The sequence below is a fragment of the Crinia signifera genome, chromosome 8 (genome assembly GCF_055691185.1).
Source record: "Crinia signifera chromosome 8, ASM5569118v1, whole genome shotgun sequence".
NCBI classification, from domain to species: domain Eukaryota; kingdom Metazoa; phylum Chordata; class Amphibia; order Anura; family Myobatrachidae; genus Crinia; species Crinia signifera.
The window spans coordinates 160,123,092-160,139,605 of NC_139224.1; the positions used below are offsets into that span (position 1 = coordinate 160,123,092).

At 45.7% G+C, this 16,514-nt stretch overlaps 1 protein-coding gene across 19 annotated transcripts in view; it reads left to right on the forward strand.

Moving 5' to 3' along the window:
* Nucleotides 1-16,514, forward strand: part of PTPRF (protein tyrosine phosphatase receptor type F) — a 675,453-nt gene that overhangs the window by 263,220 nt on the left and 395,719 nt on the right. For all 19 annotated transcript variants that reach the window (XM_083157546.1, XM_083157555.1, XM_083157551.1 and 16 more), the window contains one exon: nt 8,303-8,427. The gene's annotated coding sequence lies outside the window, so the exon portion shown is untranslated. The remainder of the gene's footprint in view (nt 1-8,302; nt 8,428-16,514) is intronic.

Here is a 16,514-nt window from a genome sequence, read left to right on the forward strand (position 1 = left end):
TAATAATATCATTCTTCAGCCCTCGGAGAGCAAACTGCCCATTATTACAGCCACATATTTCAGAGCCCCTGCTGCCAGGGCCGGATTTGTCACTTGGCCCGTGAGCATCGGTGAGTGATGAGCAGCTCATGTCGGCTGCGCCGCTAGTCACTCGCCGCTGCCCGCTTGGCCATGCACATAACAAGAGTCACATGACTCACGGTCCTGCGTCCAAGAGGCCCTCTGTCTCAGGCTGAGCTGAGCCACTGCCGCCCATTGGATATACTATAGACACAGCCTGTTGGCTGCTGTGTATAGAATGGTCGTGCAGGGGCGCGGACAGCTGAGCCGAGCTGCTGTGGCGCGCCTGAGCCCAATGTGTTGTTCGTCCCTTCGGGTCCTTCCCTTCCTCTGGGTTCAGTCCAGATTAATAAGTGTGACATCATCACACCACACACCTAATAGGGGGGCAGTCAAAAATGTCGTGCCTTGGGGTGGCCTGACCTCTAAATCCACCCCTGCCTGCTGCCTATGTTTTCGTGCCTAGCGGAGTCGCTTGGCCTAGTTTCCATGTTGAAGGTATGGCTTTTTGGCAGCAATTTGTCCCATGAAGACCTCTTCTGTCCAGACTTCTCCTAGCAGTGTACCAGGATCCCACTGGTTCCTGCCAGTTCTGAGCTGATGGCACTGCTGGATCACTTCAGATTTCAAAGGGAAGGAAGCGCGGCTTGTCTTTTGTCTTTGATGCACTATGGTTCAGTGTCCGAGCACTGCGTTAATATTCTGTTTCAGTTAATGACTGTGGGGCAGATGTATTAAACCAGATGAAGTGAAACTGTGTCTGGTACTTTATCACCGGCCAATCAGCTCCTAAGTGTCAAGTTACAGGCTGGGTTTGAAATATGAGTTAGGAGCTGATTGGCCGGTGATAAAGGGGTAGATTTATCAGCTCCTACCTGTCATTTTTTTTAAACCAAGCCTGTAACTTCACATTTAGGAGCTGATTGGTCGGTGATAAAGTACCAACCACATTATCACTTCACCGAGCTTAATAAATCTGGCCAAGCTACATATGAAAATGATGATCATTATCACATGATTAGTATTATTGGTTAATCCTACATTTCAGTAAGATCCTACAAAGTCCCTGATAGGCATGCCAATCCTGAAATCGGGATGGTCGGGAACCCGTGTTTCAGAGTTTTTGGGCTGAAATTTTAATTCTGGGATTAGAGCTTCCAGTCCTGGGATTTTGGGATTAAAATACGCTGCCAGGCAAACAGGTTGTGCAGCATGAGGTTAGAGGTCACACACTGGCCCCACCCACTTAAGGACTGCTTCAAAGCAGCAACCGGTGCGGCGTCATATCGTGCCTGCTCCGCTCCCTATTTACAACATGCAGCGGGTGTGTACAGATGGAGCCGCTCATTTTGTTGCGGGTCCTGGCGATTCTATCGCCAATCACCAGGACCCGTCATCAGACGGATAGGGGGAAGCGCGCACAAGACGCTCGCGCACTCCGTTCCGTGTGAGCCCACTACCGCTTCCCCACCGCTTCCCCGTCGGTGCCCGTAGCCCCCCAACCCCATCTCCCTGAAGCAAAGATGGGCAAGGATTCCGCTCCCCGCCGCCAAGTGACGGGGGCAGGCGCGCGTGTGAGATGCTCACGCGTCCCCGTCAGATGAGCGCCTCTCCGCCAGCTCTCCCCAGAGGAGGGGATCTGGTGAAAGCTGGCACTAAATGAGAGGTGCTACATCTGTATATGTGTGCACAGTAAATATCTATGTGTACGTGTGCTTAGTATATTGTCACATATACTGTGTGTGTGTGTGTGTGTGTGTGTGTGTGTGTATATGTATATATATATATACATACATATATATATACCCTTTGAAGAATCTTGCGTTTACAAAGTGTACCGGAAGATTCTGTACATTCTGTATCAGTAAATGTTTATTATAATGCGCTGTAAAATAGAAATTGTGGAGACATATGGGAGACACAACGGCATTTTTATTCTTGGCCTACGTTTTCATTAACTGTTGAAATTATTAAAATTCTGACAGATTAAAATTAGAAAACAAACTGAGCATTTTACACTTTACAAACCAAATGAGTTTACTTGTAATTATTCTGCCGATCTGACCGATAAAGATCGTTATCAGGGATGTAGCCCGCTGCACTGATTGCACAGCGGTTTATAATTTACATACAGAAAATATCATTATAGAGTTGCAAAGTCAATACAGTGATGAGCGCTAATGACCTACAGTGATGTGAACTGGGAAAAAATGATATAAAACTTCAGTCTCACTGATGAAGTGGGAGATACAAGGGGGGAGAACGTAACCTTCGGGATAAAATGAAGGTCTTCCATTATGTCTGGTGGTAGCGGGAGGTGGTTTCATGAATTCATTATTCGCCCCCTCTAATACCAATGTGCATTTCAAATAATTAGTATTGTATTCTCTCTCCCCCCCCCCATCCCCCCAATGCTCTGCAAAACAGAAAGGCTGGAAACAAGTAAGCAAACACACATACATACAATGCAAAACATCTGCTGTGTCAAGGTGTAGAAATGTTTACATACACATACAGGGAATTGTTATTAGTGATTGGCTGGTGGACGGCAAGCAGAGGTGGCTGCACGTTACAGAAGCTCTGTATAAATGGCTTACAGCAGAGGCTGGCTTATACCTTTATTAACCATAATAACTACTTAACGCCAATAAAGGCACAACTATTGGTCATTAAACATGGTGGCAGACAGATCAATATATATTCATGTAATATATCAGGTTTTGCAATGCATTTGCCTACTCTGTAAAAAGGTGTATAATCATCCAGCTGTAAGGTACACAGCTAGAGGGCAACCTCTCCATATACACGCCGGTGATATGAGGCCCATCTGGTAAGATTGAGTCGCTGGCCTCCGGAATAGAGGCTAGCAGCCGACACGCCTACTGTATGTGAAGTTCATTTATTCCATTTTGGAATAAGGCTGTAACATAACAAAATGTGGGGAAAAGTGAAGCAATGTGAATACTTTCCGGATGCCCTGTACACAGAACGCCACACAGTAATACCCCTTATTCACAGTGTGCCACTCAGTAGTACTCCATACAGTATGATACAGACTATAAAAAAAAAAACACTAGCCCTGCATCTAGATCAGACTTGGGGTAGGGTAATATTCTAATACTACCCCTTTTACCCCCACTGCCTCAATCTGATCTAGCAGAATTACATTGGCTTTCATTTGTGTGTAGTGCATAGTTTGGTGACTCAATCAACCACTGCCTCACTGACTGCGCCTCTATACAGTGGTAGAGCTTTGGACTTTGCTTGCAGAAAGATAGGAGCTGGCCACACCGCTAATAGACAGGGGGGAGATGGGGGGCAGCCCTGATTGTGGCCACACCCCTGCCATGCAATACCAGTATTTCAGGCATTGCATAGCAGTGGGCGGAGCTACAATGATGCAAGGGGTTGCGGGAGACTGCCAGATTTCCAGGAGGCTTGCCAGATTTACAGGACCCTCCCGCCCATTCCGGGTGGGTAGGCAACCCTGCTGCTAACAAAGCTGCAATTTGTGCAGAGAAACAAAACTTTGCTGCACTGCAGGTGGGTTAGATGTAACACGTGTAGAAAGGGCCTGGATGTAGTCAGTATTGTGTGACATATGCAGCCTATAACACATGATATGAAGCCCGCATCACGGACGGTGTAATGGTTAGTATTACTGCCTCACAGCGCTGAGGTCATGGGTTCGATTCCCACCATGGCCCTAACTGTGCGGAGTTTGTATTTTCTCCCCGTACTTGCGTGGGTTTCCTCCGGGTGCTCCGGTTTCCTCCCACAATCCAAAATTATACTGGTAGGCTAATTGGCTCCCAACAAATATAACCCTAGAATGTCTGTCTGTGTAGGGAATATAGATTGAAAGCTCCACTGGGGCAGGGACAGATTTGAATGTTAAACTATATTCTGTACAGCGCTGCGTAATATATATGCGCTATATAAGAAACTGATAATAAATAAATAAATATGTGAAGCCTACAACATATAACATGAGGCTTCTTTTTTGAAAACACTTGGATATTGCAGCCAACAATAAGGGTATAGAATATATAGTTAGTTAGGGCACATTGTCAGGTCTCAGGTTGCGGGAAATCACCGGCCATATGTTTCCTGTACTCCTATTAAGTAAAACCAATGAGCCGCAGTAGAACGTAATGCTAAAGTAGCATTTCTGCCGCGCGGATGGAATTGTTGTCTTATCTGCCGGGCTGTCACCATGCAGGTAAATTGTTTTTCTTTTCCTGCTATTTTCAAGAGAATTGCAACTTTGAAGATAGGTAATAAGTATGGAAAGTATCCAACGTTGGAAGCATGAGAATGGTTCATCTATAATTAAGTATTGTGAGATTCCTTTGATTCTGTGAATTTATAATTGGTGCCTGTATCTGTTCACTTTCAGTTAGCTGAATTGTATATTTCCTCTGGAAACAGCTGTGTACCTGAGCCCAGGGCGCTGCAGAGGAGTCTGATGGATCCTGAACTCTTGGTACATAAGCGGATATATGTGTCTTACCATATGGTGCCATAGGAAGCAGAGTGATACCACCAGAGCTGTGAGAGACACTGATTCCTATTGGACAGGAGAGGTCACCTGTCTGTCCGTTCCGGCTTCTCAAATTCTATTACTCCTATGGGAAGAGCTGGCTCCTTTGGCCAGACGCGTGCAGCTAATCAGACCCAGCTTTCTCTCTTGCGGTACAGAGAGTGACATTTCCAGTACTGTGATACTGATCTACGTACAGACTGGATCCAGTGTTATATCAGCAGCGCAGGTGAGAACAGTCTCAGTTGTGCAGCACAAATTTCTGTAGCAGGCGCTAAAAGAAAATGAAAACAGCAACAGGTAAAAAGATGAGACGTTGCCGGACATAAAGACTCGCAGCCGGCGGCCTCTAATAAGGAAAGCTAGCAAACACTCCACATATGGAGGGGAGAGATGAGGCACCGCAGGCGAGGCCAATTACCCTTTGGGATTGCTGTTATGGCAAAATGCCATACGCATATGAAATCCTACGTTGTTAGTTACGTCTTATATGTGGTTCTAGGTCGACAGCCATGAGGACGGCCACTATTGGGGAACAGTCATTAGGTTAACACATGGGGAAAGTCAGCATGGTTCAACTTAAGCAAAATGTCGACATGGAAAAAGTTCGACATGAGTTTTTCGTGATTTTTTTTTTTAAACGACTTGTTTATACTTTACAATCCTAGTGGGCATAGAGCAGACAACAGCAAAGGCTGCATGCACCGTCTCCGAACCGCCGGACTAACCGCAGGACGCTATGATCGGGAGGTATGGGCTCACCCCCATTGATGTAAACGGGTCCCGGTCGGATGACCCAGGTTACCTGTCTACACTGCCTCTGAACACGTGTTCAGTCCTGAGCATTTCCCAGCCTGCATTGCCAGGTCTTTGGACCAGGGTTATTTTAATGGGGCCAGTTACACTGAGGCCCAATCTGGGTTGTCCCGGCAATAACCTGGGAAATATTGTGTAAAAGGGGTATTAAAATGCACTGTTGGTGTGTCTTGGGACCGAGGCTGGTATACCTAGCCTTCACTTTTAAAAAAAGGTAACTGGTTTACATTTGTAGAACCAACCTGACTAGGGGTTGCCCGGTTACCGATGATGACTGTAACATTAAGTGTTAGCAACTGTTACATACAAGGCTGCACTGGAACTACAGCTGCTGGGGCCTGGAGGGGAGGGCATGTCTCCAAAACACAACTCGCAGGACCAGTAATTGTTACTAATAGTAGGTGCAGGCAGTTCTGACATTATACACTTACTATTATATCACAGCTTGGGAAGTAAAGGCCTCTCTGAGCATGTGGTGGCCCCAGTGCGTGCTTAGATGAGTGCAGGTCTTTTGGCTGTGAGTGCCAGGATGTGCCCTGCTTACAAGGTGTATTCCCAATGTTCTCTACTTTCCGTGGTTCAGCATGGTACAGCTATTGTGCATTGTAGGGTATGGAAGTATGGGGCACGGTCAGTACGAGCTTCTTGTGTGTAAAGATGTCTCAGTCTCTCAGCTGTACACATTCCAGTGGTTCCTGTATATATGTTCTTGTCACTTTCATTAACTGCCCTCTGTAATACTGTAATTGGGTCCCTGAGGATCTGTGTCTGTGACAGCCTCAGGCAGGGGTCTCCTGTGTTATTTTGAGAAGCTATAGCAGGAACACTGCAGCTTCCTATTTACGTTCAAATATATTGAGATGATTACTGTTTGCTTTGCCAGGACCGCCAACAAATCGGAGTATGTCTGTTTTCACATATGAAGCCTGTTGTACATAGCGCCTTATTCCACTTTGTTAGCAAAGCAAAACTATGCTGCACTGCAGGTGGGGCTGGTGTGACCTGGGCAGAGAAAGTTAGATTTGGGTGGGGGGTGTTCATAATTGGGTAGACAGCAACTAGGTCAACATGACTGAAGGTAGACACCACTAGGTCGACATGGGTTAGGTCAACAGGGGCATTAGGTCGACATGGGGAAGGTCGACATGGAGTTTTTCACGTTTTTTTTGTCCCGAATGTCGACACAGTTGACATGGAAACTGAAACGTAGCACTGCGTCCCCTCACCATGCTTCGGCACACTATTTTATTCTCCCACCACGCCCTTGTGGATGGTAGGGCATGAAATACCGCCTGTCGGCACATGTGGTTCTAAACATTTTTTTTTTAAAAAAGCCCATGTCGACTTTTTGACTGTCGACCTTCCCCATGTTGACCTAATGCTTGTGTCGACCTAATGACCCTGTTGACCTTCATTCATGTCGACCTTCCTGCATGTCGACCTAATGGTTGTAGACCTAGTGACCGTATCCCAGGTAGGCAAGTATGGTTCAAACTGAAATCTAAATTGCAGTTTTTCAACTAATGCTGTCTAACATTTGTGGGCGACATGCAAAAGCAGCCAGTATTTACCCTGCAGAGAAACAATATAAAGGTATTTTCTTCCGACAGTTTTTTGCTTTGCTGAATCGGCCCAAGTGTTACTGTTGTTTAATTTTTTTTACACAATGATAAGCCTATGGTCTTTGACTCATACATGGCTGATCACAGGGGCCAGATACAAGCACATCTTTCACTGCTAGCAGGAGAGCTGGAGGGTAGCCTGGATAATAATATCTGAAGATGCCATTCACATCACAGGGCTCCCTCCGCTATTTTTTTACAATTTAATTTTAGTAATACAGATAACCTTTCCCATTTATAAATGTGAGAAATGCAAGGTGGTTACTAATACCCCTTTCACATCACCAATGCCGGGTCACGCCTGTTATTTAGACATTGGTCCGTCCCGGCATTTGCGAGGTGACGGTCCCCTCAGTGGCTGATGTCACATGGGGGTGGGCAGAGCAGCACCGCATCTTCAGGGGGCTGGTAGGAGGCAGCGCCTGGAGCTGATGCTGCCTCCTACCTGATAGTGTAATCAGGGCCCAGGTCGCTCAATTTGGGTTACCCGTTTACACTGCCCAGCAACCTGGGTCTGACCCAGGTAAAACCCTTCTTTTAACCCAAGTCAGAATGCCAGGTTGCTGGACCCAGTTTTTACCAAATGGCGCAAAATCCCGTGTCAGACCTGGGTTATCTCTGCGGTGTGAATGGGTGTAAGGATTTTGCAAATTCTCCAACTTCCCACTTGTACATTCAGGTGATATTAAAATAATGTGAAAAGGGTGTGAATGCACACTATTTCAGTAAAAATGACTTTGATAAATCTGGTTGCTAGGGGTATTTTCTTCACTTCTATTCCTGTGTTCTGTGTTCTCTTTGATCGATCAATCCCCATAGAGAAATGCATTGGGTAATATACAGTTAGAAGCATTTGTGCTAAAAACTAAAACAGGATATAAGACCTTCCTTTCAACTACTCACACTATAGCACAAGGATATGTAGAACAAGGAAGAAGTGCCTATAACTCCACTCCCCAAAATGGTTTACCTTGGAATTCACTTTTAATGGAGCCCCCCTCCCATAAAAAAACAACAACATTTCCTTCGACCGGACCTTCAATGCCTTTTACAGAAGTAAAACATTTCCCTCTAATTTTTCATTAATGTTGTTGTTTTTACATTTTAAATTGGAATAACCTTACATGAGTGTTAGTGTCTGTGGGGACCGTTTACAGCAGGCAGCGCGTTCCTGTCACTTGCGATTATCTGTGGAATAATTTGTACTTGTATTATTTCCTTGTGCTCTTCCAGGACTAATGGTATTATTTTTATTTTTTAGGTACAGTACTCCTGACTCTTTTCTGTTGTTTCCTGAGGATTTAGAAGCTGGACATTAGCCAGCTATCTGCTGTGCACACTTATCGAGTTCAGCTCTCAATGGCAACTGTCTACCTGTCCAGTGAGGTAGGATAAGATTCCGAATTATTACCATTTACCTATGCTGTACCTCGGGTTTAAACTGAGCATTTTCTGCTCGTTCACCGTTGGTGTCTTTTGGCATCTACAGGCTGGATGTGGGGACCGCAAAGTCCACAATAAAATGTGGATAATCAGACGAAAGTTTATTGGAAAATGTATTTGCAGGTCCAGTAATAATACCACTACATAACCAGTTGCTTTCTTCTACCTTACGGAGGGTAATTGTTCTGCAGTGGGAGCCAGGAGCTTCTAGATCAGTGGTTCCCAATCCTGGTCCTCAAGTACCCCCAACAGTGCACGATTTCCAGGTCACCCGGCAGGTGCACTCATTATTCAGGCACATTTGAAAAGATCCACAGGTGGAGCTAATTATAGCACCTGTGATTCTGTGTGGAGACCTGCAAAACGTGCACTGTTGGGGGTCCCTGAGGACCAGGGTTGGGAACCACTGTTCTAGATGATGGGTCTGATTCAGGATCACTTGCAGTGATCCGAATTTAGCCTCTGCCCCGATGTGCAAACCCCGATAGCGAACGGCCGATGTGACTTGCCAGGGTGTTCGCAATGGGAAGGGAGGCCCAGACTGGGGCGGTGATGGCGCTGGACTATGGGAACACCCAACATTTTATGGTCATTCCCATGGGTATGTGGGTGGGCCGATGCCAGCCAGGGCCGGGCGGCTGACGTCACATCGCTTGCACATAAAAGTCAGTTGAGACCAGAAATCATTTGATGGATTACGACCATCGATTGATTACTCCTGTTCTTGTACACATCCCCTCGCATGTTTCTGAGGAGATTCGGATGGGCGGCGTCTCAAGCGATGGGTAAGCTGCGATGTCCCCAGCTTAATGAGCGAACCTGAATCCCCCCGACATTTGATTATAGCTACTTCCAAGAATCGTCTTGCAACTCTCCCCATTGCTAATTTCCAGCAACAGCTCCGCAGTCCTGGACTAACATCCTGTTTGTATATGGAAGCTGATGAGGTTGTTGTCATGTGATGCGATGTGTCATGTGATCCAAGCTGTCCTATTGCCTGTAGCTTGCAGGTGCTGGACGAAACGCTGGTACTCTCATTATATCATCACTAAATACCTAAATGCTCAGATGAGATCATGGACAAGAATTGGTTGCCCTGTGGTTAAAGGGCGTCCTGTAGGTCACGCAATATAAGGCATAAGCATTTACAGGCCCATATGTAACAGTCTGCGATTTGCTGGCTCCGGTGTGATTTAGGGGAGACTGACTATAGATTTAAACCAGCATTTAGTTTTAAAGCAAAAACATCCTTTTGTTCACAGCCGCAATCTTCCACGTCGACTATTCCAACAGCCTCCATTTTACTCTTCCCCTGACCAGAGTGTCGCCCCCTACTGTCTGTTATTTTTGCAGCAGCTAGACTGATCTTCCTCGTGACGCGTTCACCTGCTGCTGCTCCGCTCTGTCAGACTTTACATTACATTGGGCGTCTATTTTTCAAGGAATCCATTATATAAAATACTTCTTTCCACAAGGCCACACACTACATTGCAGTAGGCAAATTATCATCATCATAGGTGCCGATTTATGTTTTTGCTGGTGGGTGCTCAAGCCAAAAATATAGAGGAGTGGCTTCACGGGGAAGGGGTGTGGCCACAAAATAATACCAATTTATATTATGGAGCACAGTTGTCTCCAATATTCAAATTACGGCAACAGAGTTCCACATACATAAATGCCCCCACAGTGCAGGTACATAAATGCCCCCACAGTGCAGGTACTCCGCGGCATACTCTTCCCGGCATACTATTTCACAGGTGGCAGGTCCGGCGATGTGGGTGCTGCAGCCGCAAATAAGCAAGTTAATATTGCGGACCAGCAGCAGGACTCGGGCCCGTGGGTGCTTATCAATTTCGGTGGGTGCTCGGGCCCTTGAGCACCCACAGAATCGGCACCTATGATCATCATCGTTCATTTATACGGCGCCGCAAGTGTTCCTCAGCGCCTTTCAGAATACAAAAAATTAGCAAAAGCAAAACAATGATTTATAGTCCAGTACAAGGCCATTTAGGACAAGTATATGGTAAATAAATAAATAAAGATAGTTGCAATAGGTGGCAGGGCACTGAAGGAATTATTGGGTTGGCAAAACCTAGGGTTAGGTACCTAAAAGAAGCACAAGAAGAGTGAGGACCCTGCTCGTGTGAGCTTACAATCTAAAAATGATAGACCAGAACCTCCCAATTAACCTTCACATAGCTGTAAAGTAGTAATCAGCTCCAGGAAGCATGCGTTCACACAGGAGAAATGTGCAGGTCTCAGCACTCTAACCACACACGTCTCATCGAGTGAAATGCTGCCAAGAGTTTCACGCTGTTGGCAAAACCACACGCACATACTGCTCTGTGCCAACTCCACCCTCATTACCTGCTCCCATTCCCTGTTACAAGGCTTTATATTTGGGATGCACCCACGCTGGGGATTTCCCTCATATAACGAGTCTTTCCTCGGCCTGCCAAACCCTCAAGCGTTCTCTGGAAGCTCACACAACTTACCCAGTCCCTTAGACGACATCTTATACCCTTACAGCGTTCTGCCTAATTACCAATCCTTACAGCGTTCTGCCTAATTACCGCCCCTTACAGCGTTCTGCCTAATTACCGCCCCTTACAGCGTTCTGCCTAATTACCGCCCCTTACAGCGTTCTGCCTAATTACCGCCCCTTACAGCGTTCTGCCTAATTACCGCCCCTCTATATAGAACATCACTTACACAAGTGATTGTTCTATACCCCAAACCAATATTGCTGTGTTACTGGAAAATTAAGGCCAGGTGTATCAAGCTTCAAAAAGTGATTAAGTGGAGAGTGATAAACAACCAGCCAATCAGCTCCTAACTGTCATGTTACAGACTGGGTTTGAAAATTACAGTTATGAGCTGGTTGGGTTTATCACTCTCCACTTTCACTTTTTGAAGCTTGATACATCTGGCCCTTAGCCACTTTAAGCACTGCAGTCTGTCTGACCGGTGGCCTCATGTACGCACCTTCTGTTTCCCTGTAGTTTGCATGCTGGCCTCTTGCTGACTTGTGTTGCTTTTCTCAGAGCACAAAATTACCGAAATCAATATGTTTTTTATTTATATTGTCTACTTTAGTCTTAATACAGTTTCATGTTGTAATACACCTTTTTCAGTGACAGGATAATCCTTGTTTTTGGCACATTAACTAGGTGATTCATCGCGCCCTCCGGGCACTCTTCACACCGTCATAAGAGGCTACGGCCGCACCCCCCCCCCCACCCCCGATGTGGGCGTGTACTGTAGCCCTGGCTGGGGGATGTCAAGGGGATGGGATGTGTAAAACGCTGGTCTTTCCCCTAGGGGGGGGGGGTTTGTGTATAATGTGGGGCAGGGCCTAGGGCAGAAACTATGTGTGTATAACGCTGTCAATCACTCTTGTAACCCCGCCCAGCGTTATACACACAGGGGATGTGACAGATCTGGCTAAATATATAAGAGATGCGCATTAACCCAGACTTTTTGTCCGTGCCAGGAGAAGAGACACTGCACCGTACACAGTGGGAACCGGGTCCACCCAGGAATGACCTAGGTCAGAGCTGCAGTGGGAACAGGGCCTGTCCCTTGTCTGCCCAGGACTGGATCATGTTCCAAATCTTGGGTCAGACCTGGGACTTTGTGTACAGTACACCCGCACCCCACAGTCCCCCTTGAGTGCCATGTGTGTTGGGTTGCATGCACAACTAAAGTGTTATGAGTAGAGACAGGATTATATGCACCATAAAAAGCTTGAAATATGCATGCAAATATGCATGAAAAATACTTAAAATATGCATGAAAAGTGTTAAAATATGCTACATACAAATGATAAAAAAAGTAATTTTTAACTTATTTATTTAAAAATCAACATAAAATTAGTTGCAAATAAACCTCAAAAATAGGCCCACAGCATCTGCAGGTGTCTATTGCTGTACACAGGATTTTTTTTTTCTTCCTGGCTGCTACAGCAGACTGCAGCGTCCAAAGCTCTTCTTGCATCAACTACACGGACCCTCGCCGATTCATCAAATGTCAGCATAGCGTGTGAGGGCGGCGCAGTGGAAGGCTTCCTCCCTGCGCCGCATACTCACTGTGACATGGCATTTCCTCCACGCCGCGTGATGTCACAACCGTTCTGCCCACCTCCTCTGCTGCAGAAGTCTGTCTCTTGGTGTAAAGTCCCAGGCCAGGGGCAGGCAAAGGTTCAGGAGCTTCGTAATGGCATCCGCCCCGACTGACTTTTATAAACATGGATTGGCAGCCTAGAGCAGTGTCAGACATAGCGTACATCCAAGGTTCCCCACACTGCGCACATATTGCCCCAGCCTGCACACTCTACCACTACCTTGCCAGCAGCAGCAGGGCAAAGCAGTGCTGTGACTCACGGGTGGAAAGGGGGCAGGCCCTAAAATATGCACCATCACTAGATTTTAGGTAAAATATGCGATAAGCAGTGAGAATGGGCAAAATATGCAAATGCATATGCAAATATGCAAATGCATATAATCCTGTCTCTAGTTATGAGAGTAGTTGTCCCTGGAGAAGTAGGAACAGGTCAAATAATGGAAGGGGGCGTTGTGCAGAGTGGAAATGTAGCTAGTGAGGGTATAACTAGACTAGGTGAGGTATAACTAGACTAGGTGAGGTATAACTAGACTAGGTGAGGTATAACTAGACTAGGTGAAGGTATAACTAGGCTAGATGAGGTATAACTAGACTAGGTGAGGTATAACTAGACTAGATGAGGTATTACTAGACTAGATGAGGTATAACTAGACTAGATGAGGTATAACTAGACTAGATGAGGTATCACTAGACTAGATGAGGTATCACTAGATGAGGTATCACTATACTACATGAGCTATAACTAGACTAGATGAGTTATAATTAGACTGGATGAGCTATAACTATACTAGATGAGGTATAACTATACTAGATGAGGTATAACCATATTAGATGAGGTATAACTTGACTACGTGAGTTATAACTACACTTGATGAGCTATAACTATGCTAGATGAGGTATAACTATGTTAGATGAGGTATAACTAGACTAGATGAGCTATCATTTTACTAGATGAGGTATAGCTATGCTAGATAAGCTATAACAAGACCAGATGAGCTATAACTAGACTAGATGACTGGAACTTCTACATTACAAACATCCCTGGGAAGAGAACTTGGTTTAGACTGTGTACATCTTTCTGGCTGAGTATTCCAGTGTTATTATAAGGCAGGATAAGATGTCCTTAATGTTGGGTATCTACATAGATGACATGTGTGAGAACATAATTGGAGAACAGGTAAGTGCCAGGACTTTAAATTTAGGTCATGGAGGAATTGGGCAGCGAATAAGAGATTAGCAAAGAGAACATAAAGAACCGGAGCCAACATTCCCAATGTATTTTTAATCATTGTTACAGTAATACATGTAAAAAATATTAAGTGCAGGAATTACACACATTCTAGATCAGCAGTATATCTAACAAAACGATAGAATCATTGCCATAGATCCCCTTTAATGGCTTATTAAAGAGAATTACATAGAAACTAAACATACTATCTTTTGGCTAACGGTCCCAGCTTTTTACCCTGCCGCTTTCTCTTCTAATGTAATCGATTGCAGTCAGTTATACGTAATGCGCGTTGTCCTCACATTGTGAGTGACAGGTGGCTTTAGCCCGCGCCGTTCCTTCCTCGTGTACATCTGTCTCTTCCTTGAGCATCATGTCCATAACCACTTTCCCCCTCCGGTGACACATGGATGTCCCGTCGGACCCGAAGTGCCCATAACTTGGTGCCTGCGATGGGAATTGGCCAGGATAGTGCTGTAATGAGCTGTACAAAGTTTTAGCCACAGATTTGTCATCTGTCAGATTTATTGTACGCTCTTGAAAAACAGCAGAAAGAATTTATTGGATGTGACTGGTGAATCCAGCACACTGAGTCATAATGAATTTCGATGCTGTAAAGCATCTCGGCTGCCTGTCTTGCCTATTCCTATGTTGCGATATGTCCATCTGTTAGAGCCACCGGAGGACCCATTTGGACCGTTCCATCACAACTTAGTGCACTCAATGCTTCGCTCTGTACGCGCAATAAATTACACCCCAGTGATCAGCTCCTGCTTGACGACACAGAGACCCTCATTACAATGTTTTACACCAAGTGTTCTGGTTTTTAAATCATTTACTGTTCACTTACAGACTAGCAATAGACCAGATATGAATGTGCTTGGTTTATTGCAATTCCAAGGAACAGAACATTTGTATTTGTAACCTTTTAACCAGCTACAGACAGTGAAACATCAGTAGATGCTACTGCTTGACGGCGGTTCTAATTCTGAGTTAGGCGTAAGTAACTTGGCACCTTGGGTAAGACCGTACTGTACTGCAGGTGGGGCAGATGTAACATGTGTGGGGAGAGTTAGATGTGGGAGGGGCCGGTGTCTATTCAAGGGAGAGAGATTGACTGGGGGAGTGCCAGCATTCTGATGTAAGCAGGAGGTGTGGTACCGACCATGGCATTCCGGCAGAGCCACGTCCCCTTTTGGGAGTCATTCATTCAGAATGTTGCGAAGTATATTAGTTGTGTTATATATGTGTTCTCTATGGAAGTCAGGTCCGGGAATGATAATGGGTCCAGTATAAAAGCTCAGTAAGAGGGTCTAGTCCACATTTGTCCGCATGCGGCCCCTCATACCATCAAATGATTTCTCCTCTTCTCCCTGGTGCTCGCAGCGCCGCATAGGCCGAGACTCACTGGGCGGCTGCCAACAAAGCAGCCATTTCCGAGCAGGCACCGATGACATGCGCCCGCCCCTAGCAGGGAAACGCACGACTGTGTTTGGCCGAGTGGTCCCAGTGTTTCCTTGGAAGAGCCCACTGTTTTTGCGGTCATGCCCATGAAAGGCTGGGGATCCACCCCCAACACGCCCCCCCCCCCCCCTTGTCACTCAGGCTGCAAGCGCCTTGCAAGTAGAAAAAGTTGCTGAAGGTGCTCGCAACCTGACCTAGGGCTTGTGCATTACGGGCTATGTGCATGTGCATGTGCAGTGGGGAAAAAAAAACAGCTGACAAATTCTGAATCGGACCCTTTGTCCTGTTAAAAAATATGCAGGTGACAATAGTGACAGTAGCAGTATTTTTTTTACCTGTATGTATTCGCCCCAGCATGTCCAGCTAATGGCTGGGTGTGGGCAGGCAGTTCTACATCTGTGCCGGCTTCGTCAGTTGCTTTAGCAGTCTCCGCAGCCTGGATGTGAACATTGGGAAGCCATCCCTCCGTATACTTCTATAGACAGTATATAGTGCACAAACTAGTTTCCAGGAGCTTCCGGCACAGCTGTGACTGCTCCTGCCTCTTACAGAGCTTCATCAGGGAGAACATTACACTCTCTGAGAGTTGTGCCGTTTCCCAAAAAATGGCAGGAATTGATTCAGTTTAATGAGGCAATTGAGTGCCTTTTGCCTAGAGAGACGCCTTGCTCGTACAGTTAAATTGTCAGCTTGGAGGTAGGGTAATAATTGATCTGTACTTTTAAAGCACGAGTAATGGCCTTTGTAGAATTGCTTTTATTTTACTTTTAAGACTCCTGTAATCCCTTTGTTTAAATCTTGAGCCAAATTTTGGTTTACTTAAGGATTTTTTTTTCTAAGTCATTCTGTGGAGTAGATTGGAAATATTACCGTGCAGGCTGCTTGCACAGCCGGCTACTTCCATATAGGCTTCCAAACACCGGACTGGTGGGAATGCCACCCTGCATTACAAAAGCACACATCGGGGTAAATTTACTAAGTTGGGAGTTTCCCATAGCAACCTATCAGATTCAGTGAATTATTTGTTTTGCACCATTTAGATGATAATCCGGGTACAGACTTGGAGAATTAGGATTGTCTGGTTATGACACTTGGGATATAACGTTAGGGTTCTGGCGTCACAGCATGCTGACCGCACAGTGCTATCCGCAACCTATTGATCATTGGTAGCTATGGCAACAACAATTGCTGCTCGCAACATAACACAGCTGAAATT